Genomic DNA, 23,075 nt, shown 5'->3' with positions numbered 1-23,075 from the left:
ATAAGAGCATTTTTACAACGGCGATTTACCCACCGCCTTCCTCTTTCTTTAATTTATTCTCCATTTTTTAATACACCTTTCTTAAAAAAACATTCATACATTTTCTTCTACACTACCAACATAAATAACCCGAAAATATGTTTTTTTAATTTGCGTTACAAATAAATAATCAACGCGACATAAAAAATATTGTTTTACTGTGTACTTTTTCATCGTCCCAATTGTTTTTTTTTCTTTTTTTTTTTACAAAGATATCACCGCTTATCAAGGCCAAGAGACTACTCGAGGATAAGAGTTAAAGCATGTACAGTAGACAATTGGACAATAAAGTAATCGTTAGTAATGGAAATTCGGTAAATTTGTTAACTTATATGGAACGGCTCATCAAAAAGTTGTTTACGTTAGGCTTGAAGACAGCCATATTGTACCTATTTACAATGCCTCCCCACAGGACAGAGTTAGACACCAGGGTCGTTTTTTTAACGTGGAGAAAAGGTACAAAAATAAAAATTGTCTCAGTCGTGAAGGATTTCTCCTCCACTGACAGAGAACAAGAAATGGAAGTGCCGCATCTGAAGAACAGATACTACACTTTGATCTTGGCCAAAATTGCAGTCAGCAGAAAAACGGAAGACAATTCCATAGGCGTGCGGTTCTCAGAAAGAAGCTTTGTTCATGGAATCTACGTTTAGGTTAAGGCACAGATAAAGTGGGGGAAATAATTGATAGTGTTTTCTGCAAAACGGGTGTTTCTTGTGAAAGTTTGGCGAGGAAGGACCATAGATTTTTCGCGTTTGAATTTGAATTTTACTTAAAGTATTATGGTATATGTTCAGTGCACATTTACCTATAAGAATGGCAAACCATTTATAATTCAATGGCTATAAAAAATTTTTTTCAAAAATAAACAATTATAAACAGAACGACTCATAGAAATCTATCTATATTCTTTTTTCATTTTAATATACTTTCATAGAAATGTTTCTGTTATGTCACAAAACACTATTTTCTTTACGTCACAAGTGTCACACTCATACATTAATTCCATAGCAAATATAACATACTGACTCAACGGGTCACGAGTAGTCTAGTATATATATATATATATATATATATATATATATATATATATATATATATATATATTATTCGCGACTCACACATAAGCTTAAATAGACGAAGCTGTAAGAACCTCATACGTTGAAATCGAGAGTCCATTATATATATATATATATATATATATATATATATATATATATATATAATTATATATATATATATATATATAGTGGTGGGCGAATATTTGTTTAAAATGGACATTTGTTGAGATCATTTTTTTTCTTATTTTCTTTTTACATTTTCACCCCAAACAAGACACATTGCCACTTTGGTGTAGGGGGCTACTATCAGGGGCAGCAACTACTGGGGGCACTATGTTGGGATTTGGACAGCAAGATGTCGGTTCACGTTACACCTGAACTTCTGCATGTCAGGTCAGTTGGGGAAGCAGGGACCTGGAATGGAATTCCATAGTCTAGCGGTTCTGGGGAAGAAACTACTGGAGTAGAAAGATCTTTTACATCTAGGGATCTCTACTGTGTAGCGGTGGAATTTAGCTGCCTGTCGGGCTTGTCGAGGGTGTCTACGTCGTGGAGGCATAAATGACTGCAGTTCGTCAGAGCATTCACTATTAAAATACTTGTAGAACAGGCAGATGGATGCAACGTTTCGTCGATGGGACAGAGGCTGAAGCTTAGATGCCAGTTCAGGGCCTATCAGATTGGCGACTCTCTTTTGAACCTTGTCTAGAAACGAGAGACTAGCAGCAGATTCGCCAGCCCAAATGTGACAGCAATACTCCATACATGGGAGAATGGTGGCCTTATAGAGGTATAGGATACTTTCAGGTGTCAGTAGTTTTCTAGCACGGTAGAGAGAGCCTACATTCTTTGCAGCGGTCCTGGCAATGTTTTCAATATAATTGTTCCAACTCATGTTTCTTGTGAACGTTAGGCCAAGCAGTTTGAAAGATTTACTCTCAGGTAGGGAGTCACTGGCCATTGCTATTGGTAGGAGAGAAGGTTTCTTGTAATTATTGAAGGAAACCAGTTTAGTCTTTGCAGCATTGAATGTGACCATCCATTTTTGTCCTCATTCCACTACAGATTAGAGGCCATCCTCTAGTGTTTTTGCCATTTCTTTAGTTATGTGTTCATTTGTTTTCCTGTCATGCAGAGTGTGGTGTCATCAACATATATACCCATTTCAGAGGCAGTTTTGTTGGGGAGGTCATTAATAAATATTAGGAACAATAGAGGTCCAAGGATAGACCCCTGAGGCACTCCCGCATTTATATCATATTGTTTAGATGTACGACTGTCGAGGACAACCTGGATTTTTCTCTTATCTAAGAAGGATTTAATTATGTTAAGTGTTCTACCAGTGATACCATATGATCTAATTTTCCTGAGGAGACCCTCATGCCATACCCTGTCAAAAGCCTTAGATATATCTAGAGCTACGGCTCTGCCCTCCCCCGCTTTGTCCAGTGAATGGTATATATGTTCAGAAATTACAGTGAGGATGTCTGCTGTGGAACGGGCTTGTTTAAATCCATATTGTTTGTCAGTCAGAAGTTTAGCATCTGTAAGGTGACGGACTAGAGCATAGTTAATTATGGTCTCAAATATTTTGGCGAAAGTGGGAGGATGCTAATGGGGCGATAATTTGATGGGTCAGTTCTTTCGCCAGAATTCTTGAATACTGGTACAACAGAAGCAGTTTTCCAACAGCCCGGAAAGCATGATTCATTAAAGCATTTGTTGTGGAGTTTGGAGAGAACTGGAGCTACTTCGGCTGAGCACTTTTTTAATAGCACAGCTGGGATAAGATCAGGTCCACATGCTTTTGAAGTGTCAAGTTTTTTATGATAGCATGCACCTGAGCAGGGGTGATTTTTAGATCGTCTAGCGTGGCGTCTGTCCGCAAAGGAAAGTCAGGCAGGGGGTGGTTGGAAGGGTCCAGTGTGGAGTTTGAGTCAAACCAGCTGGCAAGCATATTAGCCTTGTTGGTTGCTGAGCAAACAACCTCGTGATTGTTGGTTAGTGGGGGAATTGTTGATGCCCATTATTTACTACACTGTTGTAGATTTTCCAGAAGGCACGAGTTCCTAATTTTTGTGCTTCAATGCGTTTTTTTAGTTGTTTCAGTAAATTCTCTCTTAGCTGTCGCTATTTCTTTCTTAACTTTACTTCTAGCTTCTATATACTTCTGTCTGTTTGAACTGGACTTATGTCAGTTAAATCTGTGGTATGCATGCTGCCTTTGAGCAATGGCAGTTGCACAAGTAGAAGTAAACCATTGGGGAGAGTGGGACTTGTTATAAAATTTCCACATGGGAACATGTGCTTCAATTGCTGTTTTGAACCATTCAGTGGTCTCATTTGCGCACTGTTCAGCAGGAAGAGAAAAAATATTTCCCCATGGGGCATCTCTGATAAGATCTTTGATGGCTTCCCAGTCAGCCTTTTTATAATATCTCGTTGTTTTGAGCACTGGCTCTTCAGTTTTGGGTCTAGAGTTTAGGGCAATTTCGACCATTATCACTGCATTGTCAGCGTTCCCGATGGGCTGTCAGCATTTGTTATACAATCCTCGGGAACTGATGTCAGAAACAGATCTAGAAGTGATGCGTGTTGTTCTTGCTGGTCAGGGAAACGGGTTGGAAATGTAACCATTTGTGATAGGGAGTGAGATATAGCAAAGCTATGTGTTGAGCTGCCCACTGCATCTGTGTGAGTAGAGTATCCAAGCTAGTTTTTGTGGTGAACTTTAAAGTCACCAAATACATGTACTTGTGCACTTGTGTCGAGGGAGAGTACTGTCAGAGGCTTTGTTTATTATGGTGCAGTCCTGGGTCGAAGGAGAGCGGTAGAGGAAATAAAAGTAGCTAATGTTATGCTGTATGTTTAGTCTAAAGCACTTAAAGGCTTGATCGTCCGTTTCTAGTTTTGTTTCTGTAGTCAGGGGGAGGGTGTTACGAATATAGACTCCAAGTCCGTGCATATGTCTGTCAGAGTCCTTACGGCAGAGTGGGAGATAGCCAGGCATGTTAAAATAGTTAGAGGGGATGGAGGTGTGTAGGGTAGCTCGCTTTGTGCTAAGATATCCGGGGTATTTGTTAGGAGAAATGCTTCAACATCAGCTACTTACGAACGCCGCTCACATGGGGTGATAGGTAGAACTGCTGACTATCAATGCGATGGTTATAGGTTCAATCCTTGGCTAGAGTCTTGCCGCACTCATGAGTTGTGATACAACGAAACAGTCCTCTATATGGATGACTAAATATTTTTATATATGTGTGTGTGTGTTCATGGCAAAACGTGCATTTTAAATTATATTTCACTCTTTTTATACAAATCCTTTTTTGTATAAAGCTCAATCTATGTTAAATGTAACTATAAAGCATATACGAATAGATGACAAAAGAGCTATATTCCAAATTACAAGACGTTATTCATCTTACCGTTTGTTTCTTTCAACATTTCAAAGTATTTTCTTTTTAACAGCACCTGTTTCATAGCGCAGAAACAATAATATAATTGTCATGTCAATTTTGAATATTGTTCGTACTGACTCTTCAAAAAATAAGAATGTTTTAACTTTAAAGAGAAACAAAAAAGAAATGGAGATGGTCACATAAATCTGAAAAATTTTGATTAATAATTTCATCGTGTGTTATGATAATATGATGTTATGATATTATGATATTATGATGTTATGAGATTATGATATTATGATATTATGATGTTATGAGATTATGATGTTATGATATTATGATGTTATGAGATTATGATGTTATGAGATTATGATATTATGAGATTATGATGTTATGATATTATGATGTTATGAGATTATGATATTATGAGATTATGATGTTATGAGATTATGATGTTATGAGATTATGATATTATGAGATTATGATGTTATGAGATTATGATATTATGAGATTATGATGTTATGAGATTATGATATTATGAGATTATGATGTTATGAGATTATGATATTATGAGATTATGATGTTATGAGATTATGATATTATGAGATTATGATGTTATGAGATTATGATATTATGAGATTATGATGTTATGAGATTATGATATTATGAGATTATGATGTTATGAGATTATGATATTATGAGATTATGATGTTATGAGATTATGATATTATGAGATTATGATGTTATGAGATTATGATATTATGAGATTATGATGTTAAGAGATTATGGTGTTATGAGATTATGATGTTATGAGATTATGATATTATGAGATTATGATGTTATGAGATTATGATGTTATGAGATTATGATGTTATGAGATTATGATATTATGAGATTATGATGTTATGAGATTATGATATTATGATAATATGATGTTATGAGATTATGATATTATGAGATTATGATGTTATGAGATTATGATATTATGAGATTATGATGTCATGAGATTATGATATTATGAGATTATGATATTATGAGATTATAATATTATGAGATTATGATGTTATGAGATTATGATATTATGAGATTATGATGTTATGAGATTATGATATTATGAGATTATGATGTTATGATATTATGATGTTATGAGATTATGATATTATGATATTATGAATATTGTAAAACGCTGGCATCGTGAATTCAAACATGGCTGGAAGTCTGTGGAAACAGCTCCCAGACCTGATCGCCCCACTTCTGCCATTGATGAGGCATCTGTCCGTCAAGTTGAGGTCGCCATTTTGGAAGATCGGCGCATTACTATTCGCCAAATAGCCCAAGATGTCAAGATTGGTACAGGGTCTGTGGAAACTATAATTTATGACCATTTGCATTTGCATAAGGTGTCTGCCAGATGGATTCCCAGGTTGTTTACATCATTCCAGAAGCGAGAACGCGTCGAGTGCTCGAGGATGAATTTGGAGATGTGCCAAGAAGATGAGTCAAAGTTTTTCAAAAGACTGATTACACAGAATGAAACCTGGGTCCATCAATATGATCCAGAGACCAAAGCCCAGTTAATGCAGTGGAAGCACTTGGACTCAACACCTCCAAAGAAGACGAGGGTGCAGCCTTCCGCTGGCAAGATCATGCTCACAGTCTTCTGGGATCAGGACGGAGTAGTGATGACAGATTTCCTGGCGAAGGGTACCACAATTACAGGAGCTTATTATGCTTCATTTTTTAGGAAATTAAGGGAAGCTATCAAAATCAAGAGGCGGGGCAAGATCAGCAAAGGTAACCTCCTCCTGCAAGACAATGCTCCGGTCCACAACTCACATGTCAGCAGATCAGAAGCACGGGCATGTGGTTATGAACTGCTTCCACATCCTCCCTACTCTCCTGACCTTGCACCCTCTGACTTTCACCTCTTCCCAGCCATGAAGTTGTTTTTGAAAGGAAAGCGTTTCCCAGATGATGCAGCCTTGATTTCTGAAGTCACATCGTGGTTGGAGGACCAACTTGGGGCGTTCTACAAAAACGGTCTCCAGAGCTGCATCAAACGATGGGAGACATACATAACTCTGGGTGGTTCCTATGTAGAGAAAGACTAATAACTGTGCCAAGTTTCGTTGCTCTACTCCTATGGAAAGTGGGTCAGGGGAATTATTTATTGCACGCCTCTTGTAGCATTATTTGACAAGATTAACGCAATCAATTTATAGATTCAGTGCACCATCATTTGCTATAAAAATCTGATCTATCTATCTATCTGTCTATCTATCTATCATTTATATAAAAGGAACGTTGTGAGTGTGTCTGTGTGCTTGCGTGAGTTCATTCCCTATGGACTCGAAAACGGCTGGGCCGATTTTTATGAAATTTCACACAAAGGTACTTTATGTGCCTGGTAGTGTTAGATAGGTTTTGCATCGTCATGTTTTCATCAAGTATCGATAATCGAAGTAATCCTATGAAAGAAAGAACAGGCGACTTTAACCAAAGTTAACACCTTACACAGCCTAACATCACAAGTGTATATGAGAAGTTTTATTATCACACAATATGAAAGGCTCGACGTATAAAATCAACAGTAGATGATTTTATATGAGAAAACGCGTTCAAAATGAATGTTTCTGTTTAAAGCACAATTGCACCATGATACTTGGCTTTTTCATTTTAAACTTCAATTCAAGCCATTATCATAACACAACCAGTAAAGCAAGAAATATAAATCAATTGTAGGTTCTTCGATATGACAGAGGCCCGCCCGAAATGAATTACTCTGTTTAGAGCACACTTGACTTTTGTATTTTAAATTTTAATTCAAACCATTATATTAAAAAAAAAACAACAGTTTTATAAAATTAACAGGGGGTTCTCTACAGTACAATGTAGACTACAATGTATTTTGGACTAAGTCACAGCGAGAGGCATGTGAAGTTTCCTCCCGGTGCATCGCAGTGGGTCTCCGACTAGAGCAGGCAATCAATCGATTTGATTGAAAAATGGTCGATTTCACCGATTTCGATTACAATAAAAATATGGAAGTGTGAAACATTCGTTGATCATCATTCAATCCCGAGCAATGTCGGGTCACCCCGCTAGTTTTGTGTAAATAAATTCACAGCAGAAACTCGTCTAGCTACAGCAACTGTAAATATTTTTCCTCTGTATACCTAAAACGAAATGAAACTTCTATAAACGAAGTTTCTTTACAAGAACTAACCTTCTGAGGAACACAGCATTACGGAGCTGCTTCTTATCTAACTACAAAAAGGTCGTTTTCAAGGTCAATGTTAACAAATTCTTGTCGAACAGACCTGTTCTGTTCAGTTTCAACTATCCTCTTTAATTATCAAGTTGTTGTCTCGGCGTCCAACCGGCACACTTATTGACTCTTTTTTCTCGAGTGGCCTTTGAGATGTAATAAGCAGTGACTTATGAAGACAAAAATGGTTAATATAAATTTAGACATATCGTAGGTATGAACAGCAAAAATGATTACATACCAGAGTAAATGAGGACGAAAGATGCAATATTTACCCGCGGAATAAACATATGATATTACAATATATAGGCAAAACAAATCCTATTAAACGAAACGAAGTCAATTAATGGCTACCTGCATATATAAAAAGCACATATTTACTGGGATGGTCATATCAGAGCCGTGGAAGCCACAAAAACGCAAGAAGCGAATTAATGATAGTGATTCTCAGTTCTCCTGACATATTTAACTTATTAAAAACTAATTGAATAAATATAAAGCTAAAAACGGAACATGCAATTACAAAAAAGTCAGTCCCCCCACCCCAGAGTGTTGTATGCGAACGAGGCGGATCATTTCTACGTCACTGCCAGATAGAAAATGCTTGACAGATGTAATTGCACAGTACAGGAAACGTTTTTTTATTACTAATACTGACATTAAGAACAATAATATAACTTGTTAAATATATTTTTGTTTAATTGTAAACAAGTGATGATCCGTACAATAATATTAAGACTAATTCAGTAATGCAGTATATTCGGCACAATCACGTAGACACACCTGTTCTCGCTAGATCACCGAAGTTGAGCAACGCTGAGCCTAGCCAGTACCATATGGGTGACCATTTGGGAAGGCGGGGGTCTGTATGTACCGCGAGACAAAGTACCAGGTTGGGAAACTGGCGCGGTCTATCATTTTCTCGAGAATAGATGGGCCTCTCTTAAGCCGTGTTAGGCAATCCACCTAGTGATGGAGTCACGATAATAAGCACCCTTGATAGCCCTAGCGAAGCATCAAGTCTTCAACTACGGACAAGATTTGAAATACACTACAAACTCGTGTAATGAATTCAATGTTACGTTACGTTAATGCAGTGATCTCCAACAAACAAAATAGTTTTTCAGCAAAGGACATGAGACTGATTTTTTGTTCACACACACACACACACACACACACACACACACACACACACACACACACACACACACGCACACACACACACACACACACACACAGATATATATTGCGGGGTACAAAATTTTATTATGGTTATGTAAAGACCAAATTTAAACCTGTTCGAAAACCTTCTTTATTTTAGATTGTGAAATTAAAAAATAAAAATGAATGCGTCAGCTGTACAAATTTAGAGGTATCATTGAGGATTGTCATCATTTTATTGACATAATTCTGGTGGTCAAGTATAACAACACCAGGACCTTTGTCCGGTTTAGCGATAGTAAGGGATTTATTCTGGCGTAGTGTTTTGATAGCACGGAAATGTTCATTTCGCCATTTAAATTCACAAAACGAGACCGGTGCACCTGCATATGAATGAGCAATATCATTCAATTTCGCCTTAAGGTCACTAACCTTATTGTCGGAAACAGGGGAAAGTCTTGCTAATTGAGCAAAAAAGGCTTCGAATTCAGAATAAATCTCTTCACGTTTGGGGGTGGAAGGGGTAATGCAGAAGTCCAACCCATGTGAAAATATATTCAATTCGAGTTGGGACAAATGCGAGGAAGAGATATTAAGGACGTTTCTAGCAATATCCGGGATATATATATATATATATATATATATATATATATATATATATATATATATATATATATATATATATATATATATATATATATCGGGTGTCCTAAAGTCACTTTACAGTTTGAAAATGAAACACCTTTTTCTTAAATGACTGCATTTAATGAATTTTTTATTACACAGTTTAGAGTATGGAATTTTTTTCTGAATCAATTATGAAAGATAATGTTTCTTAAATAACCTCCATTCTCAGCTTCGCAAAGTCGAGTTCTTCTAAGCTATTCTCCATGACAGATCATAAAATTGGAGGTTATAGGGCAAGAATTTCCTGTCGTATGTTCGTCTTAAGTTTTTGGATGGTTTGAGGCTTATTTTCATACACTTTGTCTTTAATATATCCTCAAAGCCAAAACTCAGGTGCTGTCAAATCAGATGTACATGGAGGCCATTCAAAATCTGAATTTCGAGAGATTTCTCAATCCTGAAGCATCACAGTTAACAATTACATTGTGGCTCTATCTGTATGTGCAGTTGCTCCATCTTGGTGCCACACACACACACACACACACATATCAAACTTATGGAATACACTACATTTTGGATGTGGTTGGGTTTTCTTTAAAAGTGCCTGAGAACAAAAAACTACTTTTGTATCCAAAAATGTTTGCTAACTGAAGTTGAACAAAATTCACTAGAATATCTCTATATCTCTCAGCAGTTACAATCATAGCATTTTCATCTGCATCTTCAAAGAAGAAGGGCCCGATAACCTATCACACAATATTGTGACTTAAACTGGGTGTATTGGATTCGCATGAATTTAGATTTTCGGTGCCCCAGAATCTGGTATTCTGTTTATTGACATACACATTCAAATGGAAATGAGCCTTCATCTTCCATTATCAACTTGTGAATAAACTCATTGTTATTTCTTGCAGTTTCCTGAAACCTGACAGCGTAATTTACTCGTTTCTGAAAGTCTAATGGTTATAATATTTTATTGAACATTGTAAAGATACATGTGAAATTCTCTTTGAATGCGTTGTAGAGACCTCCGTGAGACTGCCATTTCTTGAGAACGCCTTCGAGTGGATGTGGTTGGGTTTTCTTCATTGCTACGCCTAACATCGTCAATATTTTCAGGTGTACGTACTGAACAACATCGTCCACGTCTCCACCTATCATTTACAGAGCTCTTCTCTTGAAAATGCGTAACTAAGTTCATTATTGCAGGACTACTAGGAGAATGCTGAATACTGAAATGGCGCATATAAGATCTTTGCGTTACAACAATTGACCGTCCGTTTTCCAAGTAAAATTCAATTATTTTCACTCGTTGTTCTGGTGAAATCTTATCGATACCAGAAATTTCCAAAGATTCTATTTTATAATTCTGAAAAGAGAAGTTTTAAAATATATTAATAGAAAAGAGTTATTTAATTTTTTAAATGAAAAGTGATTTACAGGCTACCTCGTATGCTTGTATATTTACATGCGTTTTTGTATACGTATGCAAGCATCTTCTCTGTATATATACAAGGTGGACCAAAAGTGTACAGTTATTAATATATTATGAAATACTTCGTGAATGGTAGTGCTATAAATCCAAACTAAACCTTACTTCGATGAACTCTTCTTTCAGCAAGATGGAGTAACTTCATACTATGCTTTTAAGAGTACGAAATTACCTTATCGAAATCTTTCAACATCGTTGGTCGGGAAGAAGAGGAGCATTGAATTATCTCCACGCTCACCTTACCTGACACCAATGGACTTTTTTTTTAGATGTTGTAAAAAACAAGGTGTATAAAGAGAATCCCTCCAAAACAATAAATGGATCAAAAGTACATATCCATAACGAATTCAAAGAAATTGTCGAAAGTCGAAATTTATGCTACACTGTGTGTCATAGTGCTTTGCGCAAGTGTGAAGAATGTTGCAGTGTTGGCGGAGGACATTTTGAGAACTTAAGAGGCAGTTTCTGTCTAAGACATAAATACCATTTTTGAACTTTAAAAGTGCCTGAGAACAAAAAACTACTTTTGTATCCAAACCCTATTTGTAATAAATGTATGTTTAATTTTAGCTCACCCTGTACATATGCATATTAATTTTGTTCTTTATTATGGTGATGGTGATGGTGATGCAGTCGCTGGTGATATAACTCCACAAGCCACTATATCCGAAGTATCTATACACTTTCCTTGACAGTTGGTAGCTGTTTTGACGAAGTTCTCAGAAATCAAGGGGCCCACGACCAGGGGGTAACACTTGAACTCTATATGAGATACATAGATATTCGAATGTTCCATTTAAATTCTTTATTTCTTAAACACTGAGTTAGTAAAGAAATTGAGAACACAATTTTCCTCTCCCCAATTAACCATTTTTATACGTTGTAGTATATCTTTCATGTTGGTCTGATGGTCTTACTGGATTCCAGGACAAGAATTTATCTAGTCTGGTGGAGTATCCAGCTTTGTGCTATTACTTGAGGAAATATCACTTGGAGAAGGTGCACCATTCCCCGGAAAAGCTGTGGGGTAGCCGTAGTGAGGAGATCTTATTTGGGCTGCAAATGATTTTGAATATTTGGTCAGGGTTTACTTCTATGGAAAAAGTATCCTCATGCCAGATTGTTCTGACAAACCCCTGTACAGAGAGACCTTAGACACTCGAGGATAGTATCTAGTAGGCATTGATTTCAGTGCAAAGGAAAGACCACATACTCAACAAGAATGTGTTTTTTTCCACTATGTGTTTTCATATGAGCCAAAAAATTTAATTTCCATGCATAACAAGAACCACAGACGTCACAAGAATGTGGTTTGTCTCCTGTATGTTTGTATATGACTCAACAAATTTTACTAGTGTGCAAAAGAAGAACCACATACTAATAATGTGGTTTTGCTCCCATGTTTTTTCATATGCCTCAACAAAGACTTGACTTTCATGCAAAAGCAGAACCCCATACGCCACAAGAATGTGATTTATCTCCCATATGTTTTTCAAATGACTCAACAGACTTGACTTTCATGCAAAAGAAGCACCACATACTTCACAAGAATGTTGTTTATCTCCTGTATGTTTGCATATACTTATAAATCATAAATTTCTTATTCATGAAATTCAAAATAAGTATAGTTTTAATCAATACAAAATTAATTTGTTTCTATTTTCAAATATTATATTTACATCCATTGTAGAAATGAAGATTGATTATTCATATTCTTCTGAATACTGTTCTACTCTTCGGTGTTTTTTCACAACATTTCTATCTTACCTTCGATCTTATTCAGGTGTATTTTTTTAGAATTTGGAATCTTTCTCTTTAATGCAGGAATCTATACAAAATTCTGATGTGTGTTTCTTTAACTAGCATATCGACATTCTTTGAGTCATTTAATGCTGTGTATAGAGTTAAACATTTTTTGATAGATTTGGAGTCGATTTTTGCAGGCTATATTCGGGTAATGTTTTGGAATAGTTTGTTATATGACAGCATTAATATTTTATGGTAAAGCTTTGTTCTTTTTAGGTAATTAAGAATAGTTTTAGGGCTTTCTTTTTCAAAGAGTTCTTATAAGTTTGTGGGCTTGTAGCAGTGTTGATTGATTTGTGTAAGATCATAGTAGTCAAGTAAAAGGTGTTTCCATAAGCGGCTTTGTATGCACAGCATGTTTCTGGAGAGTCGAACTATTCCTGACGTTTTATAGATTACAGATTCTTTCAATTATTTTTTTCTGAGAAGTCCTTCATGTATGGTTACAAACTGTTATCTACATAACATGACAGCAGCATTTAGGGGCGATTTTATATGTATTGTTATTAGTATATATTGCTTTTGTTCAGTGTGGTATGAAACAGATTGTTACTTTCTTTACATAATATACATTGTGATAATTGACGCTTTGATACTGGCTATATATTTAAAGGTATTATATATTATTATTGTTATGTTATGAGAATCTTTTAATGATGTTAACCCTATGTGGCATCACATGACTTGGAAAGTAAAAGCGACAAGAGTTTAATTCCTTTATGTCACATGTTGAAGATGTACACACGCATGACAGCTGGTAGCAAATGCGCTGAACGATGAAAATTAAACTTTTTGACATGCGCATATATAACCCAGATAAAAAATAAAAGACAAAAGAGGTCTACAATCAGCCATCAATCAATTAGAGACGCTTACTTCCACTAGGGCTGCAACTTTCTCCCTCTTTTTCCATATCACTATATCAGTTTTCCATATGTGTTTTTGTATGACGTAACAAACTTGATTTATGTGCAAAAGAAGAACAACATACTTCACAAAAATGTGGTTTCTCTCCTGTATGTGTTGTCATATGACGTTACAAAGTTGAGCTATGTGCAAAAGAGGAGCCACATACTTCACAAATATGTGGTTTCTCTCCTGTATGTGTTCTCATATGAATCGATAAATTTGACTTCCGTGCAAAAGAGGAGCCACATACTTCACAAGAATGAAGTTTGTCTCCCACATGTAAGCTCATATGAGTCAATAAATTTGACTTCTGTGCAAAAGAAAAACCACATACATCACAAGAATGTGGTTTCTCTCCTGTATGTGTTTTTACATGACTCATCAAAGTTGACCTCTGTGCAAAAGAAGAACCACATACTTCACAAGAATGTGGTTTTTCTCCTGTATGTGTTTTCATATGACGCAACAAAGTTGACTTCCAATCAAAAGAAGAACCACATACTTCACAAGAATGTGGTTTTTCTCCTGTATGTCTTTTCACATAAGTCATTAAATTTGACTTCTCTGCAAAAGAAGAACCACATACTTCACAAGAATATGGTTTCTCTCCCGTATGTGTTTTCATATGACGCAACAAATGTGACTTACGTGCAAATGAATAATCACATCTTTCACAAGAATGAGGTTTGTCTCCCATGTTTGCTTGCATCTAATTCCACAAACATTATATGCAATTGAATGTATCATAAGATATGCTAATAGATTTCAACTTTAGAAAATTTATATGAAGACATATCATTATAAACTTATTTAATTCACCAAGGATGTAAGGTCCTCCTTCTTCATTAAAATATTTCTTTTCAGGGTGGCAAATTCTGAAAATATGAAATAAAATTTAAAAAATAGCGTTAATTTAGTTACATTCAATTTATTACGCTTATTTTTATAATGTATGATAAGAGTAAAGCATTAAGTTAATTCTAAAAGGAAAAAAATATGTGTACACGTGAAAAAGTAAAAGTTATAATGAAAAATGTTTTTACAGCGACATTTGGAAGCTCGCAAATTCAGCTAAATTTTGAAGTTAAATAAATTCATCGTAAAAATCCTTTGAAAGATAAATATTAGTTTTCTGGCTCTATTTCAAACATAATTAGTAAAGTTGTAAGATATTGAATTAAATAAAAAATGTTTATTTGTACAAAAATAGCTTAATTAAGCGAGAGATTAATAAAGTGAGAGATTCTAACTTCGCTTAAGCAAAAATAAACGAAGTCGTCTATGCGTTGATTCTACAGAAGCCCAAAATATCAGAAAGTCAAAACGCTATTTGAAAATGACATCATGTAGTTATAGGAAGGTAGGGAGTGCTGGTTTTCTTTTTTCACCAGCCGGTAATCCGTATATTCCTATCGTGAACGTTTGTATAATTTTTACCATTTTTTAATTTAATTATTTTTCTGTGTTCTTGCTTTTAAATTAAAAATATAATATTATATAAAATTATGTTACTCTACTACTTCCACGTTCATTCAAGCAAGAAAAATATCAGAATTTTATACATAAAAATTACGCGAAACATGTAAAAGTAGAAAAAGTAGAAATATTTTTTGCAATTATAATTTTTTGTGTAAAATATTAAATAAACAATGCTTAATTCAATAATAACATCGGTAGTCGAAGAAATTAAATTTTCCTCAACTTATATCGAATTCATTAATATGAACTCTAGGGGCTTTTTTATTAATGTTCCTATAAAAAAATTATTATTTTTTTATTGTTACAATTTACAATGCTTAATTTCCATAAAAAATGGAAAAATAAATTCATTAATTTTTTTTACTCCTGAAAACCATAACTTCAGTAAAATTTTTGTTTAAACAAAATAATATATTTACACTAAGATTCAAGCAATGGATTCGTTATATTTAATGATCATTATTTGATAAATACTGAAAGCTTCATTAAAATTGGTTAATTTTCTGATTTTTGGTGAATTTTTAAGCAAAGGGAGTAGTCAAAATGTTTATACATTTTGAGCATCGGCATTCATTTTGCAACCCGTACCTATCTTTCTCTGTTCTATTTACCTTTTGTCTCTGCTTCCCCGTCTTTTTTTTTCTTTTGTCAATTAATTTTTTTCATTAAACACTTATTTATTTGTTAATTTTTAATGTTTTAATTTTTAATTTCTCATACAGTAGAACCCCGGGATACGGCATCAAAAAATAGTAACAGAATACAGTACAGTGTATAATACACATGTATATAATCAAATAACGTTATTATTAACACCGTAAGACGGGTCAAATACCGTAACCAGGGGCCGGAAAACATCATATTCCACATCATACCTTGAAAAAAAAACCGTATCCTAGGGACACCGTATCGTGGGGTTCTAATGTACTGTACTTTTGCCTTGTTTGCAACGAGAACGGTAATTCTCTTTTGTTCCGCTCATTTTAAACTGAATGTTTTTGCTATTCAGAAACCTTTCTATGTTGTCGAGATTACATGCTGGGCACTGAAGAAAGCTATTACGCGCCTGGATCCTTAATATCATCTTCAACTCGTCACGATCTGAATGTACGACTTGGACTTGGGGCCAACAGGGTTTCGTGGAATTATTTTGATGGATTCATATACAGATTTTTTTTTTTGGGGGGGGGGTTGCATTTTTAAGCATGCATTCATTTCTATCTCTGATCGTCCATTTACTGGTCCACGGGAATCTGATAAGGATACTTAAATTCCGGATTTCCACAATGGATTCCTTACCATCAGCCTGATATTTTCTATATTGCTTTCCTATGAAGTTTATTTGCCTGAATCTCCAAAGTTTTGATTATTTTTCTTTTCTTACTTTTACATCCTTGTCTACCAAACTCCTCTGTCATTTTTATATCTTTTATACATATATATATATATATATATATATATATATATATATATATATATATATATATATATATATAATCTTCTGTACTTTTTATGTCATGATATGTTTTTTTTTGTATTCTGCTAACCCCTCCCTGCGTATACCCTAATACCGCATATGCCCCTTTTCTTGTTTTCTTGTTTTTATCTACACTCAAAACTTCCTGTTACTATATGCACACATTCTTTCGTATTTCTGAGCTTACGTCGTTAAGCCACTTTATTAGAGAAAAGTTGACTTAACGACGTTGGCCTTTTCTCCTCTTCTGATGAGAAGCATTTCACTTCGAAATGCCATGGCCTAAAGATGTTATTTCTTTTCTATATTCCTTATTGACCTGATGAGTAAATATTTCTTTATTTAATTTTGAACTCTCATCCCTCACTTATATTAATTGCTTCACTTAACCGTGTAGATCTTTTACTATCTTAATAGGTTTATTTACAGGGTGACCCCCCCCAAAAAAAACGGCCCCCCAACTCTAATTAGCCCCCGTTTCTTAGTGTTTTGTCCGAATGAAATGAAACTTTGGTCATAACTAGTTTATTATATTCAAAACATCACATCAAAACACTAGGGTCTTTGGCCTTTTTTTCTCCGTTCTACAGCATATGTTCTAGATGACCTCCATTTAGCTTCTTTTTTTTTTGTTTTTAGTCACCCTGTACTAAAACATTATTTGCATCTTTTTCGATTTCACATACTGAGACAATTATTATTTTTGGTCCCAACCAGAGTGCCTCTTTTGCCCTTCTTTTAGGGAGCTGGTTTTCACACGCATTAAAAATGACCTTGTGTCACATTTTGCTTTCGTGGAAAAGCAAATAAATACCAATAGACAAAGAGTTTTACATATGAATATCAATGCACAAAAAACACAAATTTATAGGAGTATAGACTTATATATATATATATATATATATATATATATATATATATATATGTATATATACATACATACATATATATACATACATATATATATACACACACATATATATATATATACACACACACACACACACATATATATATATATATATATATATATATATATATATATATATATATATATATATAGTAAGTTATAAAAATATATATGCCAATTAAACTACACAGAATATTCCGCGTTTCATCCACGCTAGGATTCGTCAAGCTTATGCGAAGAGTTGTGATTGTCTCGCGTTTTTATATACGCACATTCTATAGAATTTTTAGTTAGCCAATCAGCTTCCTAGTTTCCGCAGCTCGCTTTCTAATCAACCAATGGGCAGGTACTTACAGGACAAAGGTCCAGTTGACCTTAGGTTCAACCCTTCCTTTGTGTGTGCTTTTTTTTAGCAGGAAGCGTAGATATCTACTGATCTGACCTATTTTAAACCTATTTGTTGTTAAATGTGTGTGTTTTTTATTATTATACATACATATATATATATATATATATATATATATATATATATATATATATATATGTGTGTGTGTGTGTGTGTGTGTGAATGATAATTTATGTATACGTATGTTTATTTTATTTATTTATTTTCTATTGTTATTGTTAATTTTAAAATAATTTTATATCGCTATCCTAGAGTATAGTTTATCCTGTGTACCCAGTTGTTCGCTATTTCTATCCTACAGTTTATGGAAAAAAATAAACAATTTTCAAAGTTTATGGAAAAAAAAACAATTTTCAAAGTTTATGGAAAAAAATAAACAATTTTCAAACTTTATGGAAAAAATAAACAATTTTCAAAGTTTATGGAAAAAATAAACAATTTTCAAAGTTTATGGAAAAAAAATAAACAATTTTCAAAGTTTATGGAAAAAAATAAACAATTTTCGCACTCGCTATTTGCCTAGATATATTACTAAATTGTTCAATATGTCTTTTAGTTTCTTCTTAAGATCTCTTAAATCTAAAATATTAGACATTTTCTAAAATCAAAATTATGCATTGTATTTTGATTAAAATTGAAATAAAGTTTCTGGATATATGGTTTAGTAACACTATTTATGTTTTAATCTTCGTAAAGTAACATTTGAAGAGAGTAAACAATGGAACTTCAGTTTACTTTCGACGACCTCGTAACTCTCGTTTCCCTTATTTTTTTCTAAAGTCTTCATATTCCATGAGCAAAGGGAAAATTATCGAAGTTTTCTGGGGCAGAATATATACATACAATACGTATTATTGGTTAGTAGTTTAGCTGGTTGGACTTTTTTTCAGCTCTTTACACCAAGTGGCTCAGGGCAATTTCAATAATAAAAAAAAGAGTTGCATAACTGTTATATTCTATGAAATTATTTAGTTTCTTTAAGTTCACCCCCCCCACACATATATATATAATGACAAATCAGTTTTTTTTAAATTTGATTCAAATGTGTTCTGAATATTTCCAGAAACGCTTATAAATTGTCTTTGTTACGAAAATGACATTAAATCATAACATGATATAACTCTGATCTATAATCTTCTTTATTTATGGCTCTATTGCGAAAATTGGAGAAAAAATTAATCGGTTTAAATATTCATGTGAACTTCATTTTTCTTCGGAAATTGATTCTAATATGAATCGAATAATTGCTTTTAATATTATCACACAGACACAAACATCCGTATATATATATATATATATATATATATATATATATATATATATATATATATATATATATATTACATAAACACACGTACATATAGGCATTGCCCGGGATTAAATGATGATCAACGAATGTTTCACAATCCTATATAGTTCCTATTTACAATGCCTCCCCACGGGACAGAGTTAGACACCAGGGTCGTTTTTTATCGTTGAGAAAAGAAACAAAAATTAAAAATTGTCTCAGTCATGAAGGACTTCTCCACTGAGAAAGAACAAGAAATTGAAGTGCAGCATCTTAAGAACAGATAGTATTTATTTGCTCCCCCACCGAGCAAATTAGGCACAAGGCCGATTTTTAATGTGAGGAGTTAAGGGGAAATGGGGACCAACTCCCCGGGGAGTAAGGGAGCTGGATAGTGACAATTGGTATGAAGGGTTGCCCCTACATTGACCAAGGTCTTATATGTGGGGTCGCCCCCACATATGGTCTTTGCATGCAGTATCTGCCGGAACAGATACTACACTTTGATCTCGGCCCAAAGGCCAGGCATAGTTTTTGTCATTGGAATCAGTGAAATCTCCCATTTTTCAATCCAATCGATCGATTGCCTTAGTTGAGGACCCATCGTGGTGCACCGAGAGGAAGCTTCACCTGCCTCTACACCGCGACTTAGGCTACAATATATTGTATTCTATATTGCACTATAGAAAACCTACTATTTATTATATACGTTCAGAATGCCTTCCATAAGTATTGGTAATCGATAATCGAAATAATTTGATGTAAGGAGGACCAGGCGATTTTGACCCATGTTAACATTTTACACAGTCCAACATCACAAATGCATTTGAGAAGTTTTATTACCACACAAGTCGAAAAGCTCGACATATAAAATCAGCAGTAGGTTCTTTGATGTGACAGAGGCGCGTTCGAAATGGAAGTGTTTATTTAAAGCACAATTACACGATGGATGCGCGAATTTTTCATTTAAAACTTAAATTGAAGCCATTACCACCGCACAAGCAATAAGGCCAGGCAGATAAAATCAAGAGTATTTGCTTTGATATCACAGGAGCGTGTTCGAAATACTTGTTTCTGTTTAGACTGTAATTTAGACATTACATTTGAATTTTGCATTTTTATTTTAATTCAAGCTATTATATATAAACATACTTTTATAAACTCATTAGTAGGTTCTCTAAAGTGCAATGTCGACTACAGTGTATTGTGGACTATGTCACTGCGGGGAGACACTGCGATGGGTCCCCAACTGGAGCAGGTAGTCAATCGATTTGATTAAAAAATGGACGATTTCAGCAATTTCGATGGCAATATAAATATGGGAGTGTGAAATATTCGTTGATCATCATTCAATCCCGGACAACATCGGATCTCCCGCTAGTATATATATATATATATATATATATATATATATATATATATATATATATATATATATATATATATATATATATATATATAAACGCGGCTATATACTTCCAGAATATATAAATACAATTACTATTGAATTTTAACGCCAGGGGATAAACAGAAACACATCTCTGTTAATGAAATGACTAGTTTTCATAATGATTATATTTGATAAAATGATACACAGATCTAACAAAAATCATATACCCAGATGCATACATAAACACACAAGTCTAAACACACAACTATCTATACATCTACACATAACATTCACTTTATTCGCACACACATACCACAGAGAAACTTTTGACCGTACATAATGCCACACTCCAAACTCGGACGCGCATTATGCACAGACACTCTCGCGTGTTAATGCATGTTTGAAAGCGGATACGCCAATAGAATATATACTCTAAGAATCCCGTAATCATAACCTTTATTTTCCATACTTTGTTTCCTCAAGCGTCCAAATAGTGCACATTTTGTTATAGTATGGATCCTGGCTGTGATAGAGTAGTGACGGTGGTCGCTTCTTTGAAAGGACCAAGACTAACACTTACACAGTAAAGTGGCCGACGGTAAAAGTTGACAAACATGAATGTTATTGTTGTGATTCTTAAAGAAAAAAAGCGGCTGGTTACTTTTAATGAATCTAATGCTAAGCTTCTACCTTTACATCATCAACGTTCTGATACCCATTTGGTATCAATTGAAATGAATGTCTCTTATCTTGGGGGGGGGCTCGATGTTTTGACAAGCTTCTGGGCTTGACCTTTACTCGTGATCTGAAATTGAGCACGTACATTAAATCCGTTGCCAAGGTCGCTGAAAAAAAAATGGTGGGATCCTTCTATCGATCCAGTAGATATTTCACTTCTAATGCAATTCTCTACCTATATAAGAGCCAGGTAGTCCAAGGATGGAGTATTGTTGCAACATCTGGGAAGGAGCTGCTAGGAGTTCTTATCCTGCCTTGACAGAGTTCAAAATAGACTTCGTAGCCTAGTGGGGGATGTCCTTTTCCTTCCCTGTAACCCCTTTCTTTCAGAAGAGACGTTGCAAGCTTGTCTCTGTTTTATCGTTATTTTCATGGCAAGTGCTCGTCTGAGTTCCAATCTATGGTCCCCCCCTCGCCAAACTTTCACGAGAAAAACACTATCAATAGTTTCCCACACTCTTTATCTGTGCCTAAACCTCAAAGTTGATTCAATGAACAAAGTTTCTTTCTTAGAACTGCACGCCTGTGGAACTCTCTTCCGTTTACCTGCTTTCCAGCAGACTACGATATGGGCGTCTTCAAGTTTAACGCAAACAAGTTCTTGATGAGCCGTTCCCCTAAAGTAATCCAATTTTACCAAATTTACATTTCTAATGATTACTATAACATTGTCCTTTTGACCACTGCACACTTTTTAACCGTTATCCTCGAGTGGCATCTGGGCCTGATAAGTGGTGATTTCTTTGTAAAAATAAAACAAAAAAAAACATACGAACAGAAGATAATTAAAAAGAAATTGTATCGCCATGATGAACAGACGTTATAGGTTGGCTGAGTTGACTTACGCAGTTTGCGCTTCAATTAATTGTTCAAACCGACTCTATTCATAAAATCAGAATATGGTAGATAACCATGCTACAAAGATTTGCCCACGTTCGAAAATTTTAAAAAATTGAATTAGTTCTATTTTTTGCATTTTTTTTTTTTTTTTTTTTTTTTTTTGCAAATGTTTATGTGTGATTTGAAACTTCTGTTATTATCGCTGGATGGATTTTCTTTCCAATGTTTTAGCCACGCCCACCCATCCCTATGATGTTTAAAATAATATTTTCGACGGTCTCTTACGCTCTACTCTGGAATAGTGTTTTTAGATACCTACACACACCTTTACAACAGTTTATTTTCGGCCGTCAATTATATTAGTATAAATTTTGTGTCATTTAAGGTCTAGAAGAAATACCACGAACAGAAGCTAAATAACAAGCAATTGGTTGATTCCTCATTTAGTTTCTCTTCTCCGTTCTACTGATTGGTCAATACTTAGGGCTCTACGGACAAATTTATCTTTAGTTGATCTTTGACAATTAAATATTTTCGTTTTCTAGCCAAATAGAAAAGTTACTAGCCAAACCCACATGATTTTTTAAAATATGACACCTTCGTTCCGTGACGAGTATGTACATCATTTTTCTGTGTTTTTTTAACAAGTGTAATTCTAAATATACAACAAATTTTATGTTGATACTTGAACGTATAAACATTCTAATTTCTTCAAATATTTTTTTTAAACAGCCTTTATTAAAAAAAAGAGTATATTGTTCTATTAAGCTTTTATTGTTTAAA

The sequence above is a fragment of the Euprymna scolopes genome, chromosome 13, assembly GCF_053919585.1.
Source record: "Euprymna scolopes isolate OS-2025 chromosome 13, ASM5391958v1, whole genome shotgun sequence".
Taxonomy (NCBI): Eukaryota; Metazoa; Mollusca; class Cephalopoda; order Sepiida; family Sepiolidae; genus Euprymna; species Euprymna scolopes.
The sequence above is the reverse complement of the archived record's forward strand: the minus strand, read 5'-3'. Positions refer to the sequence as shown.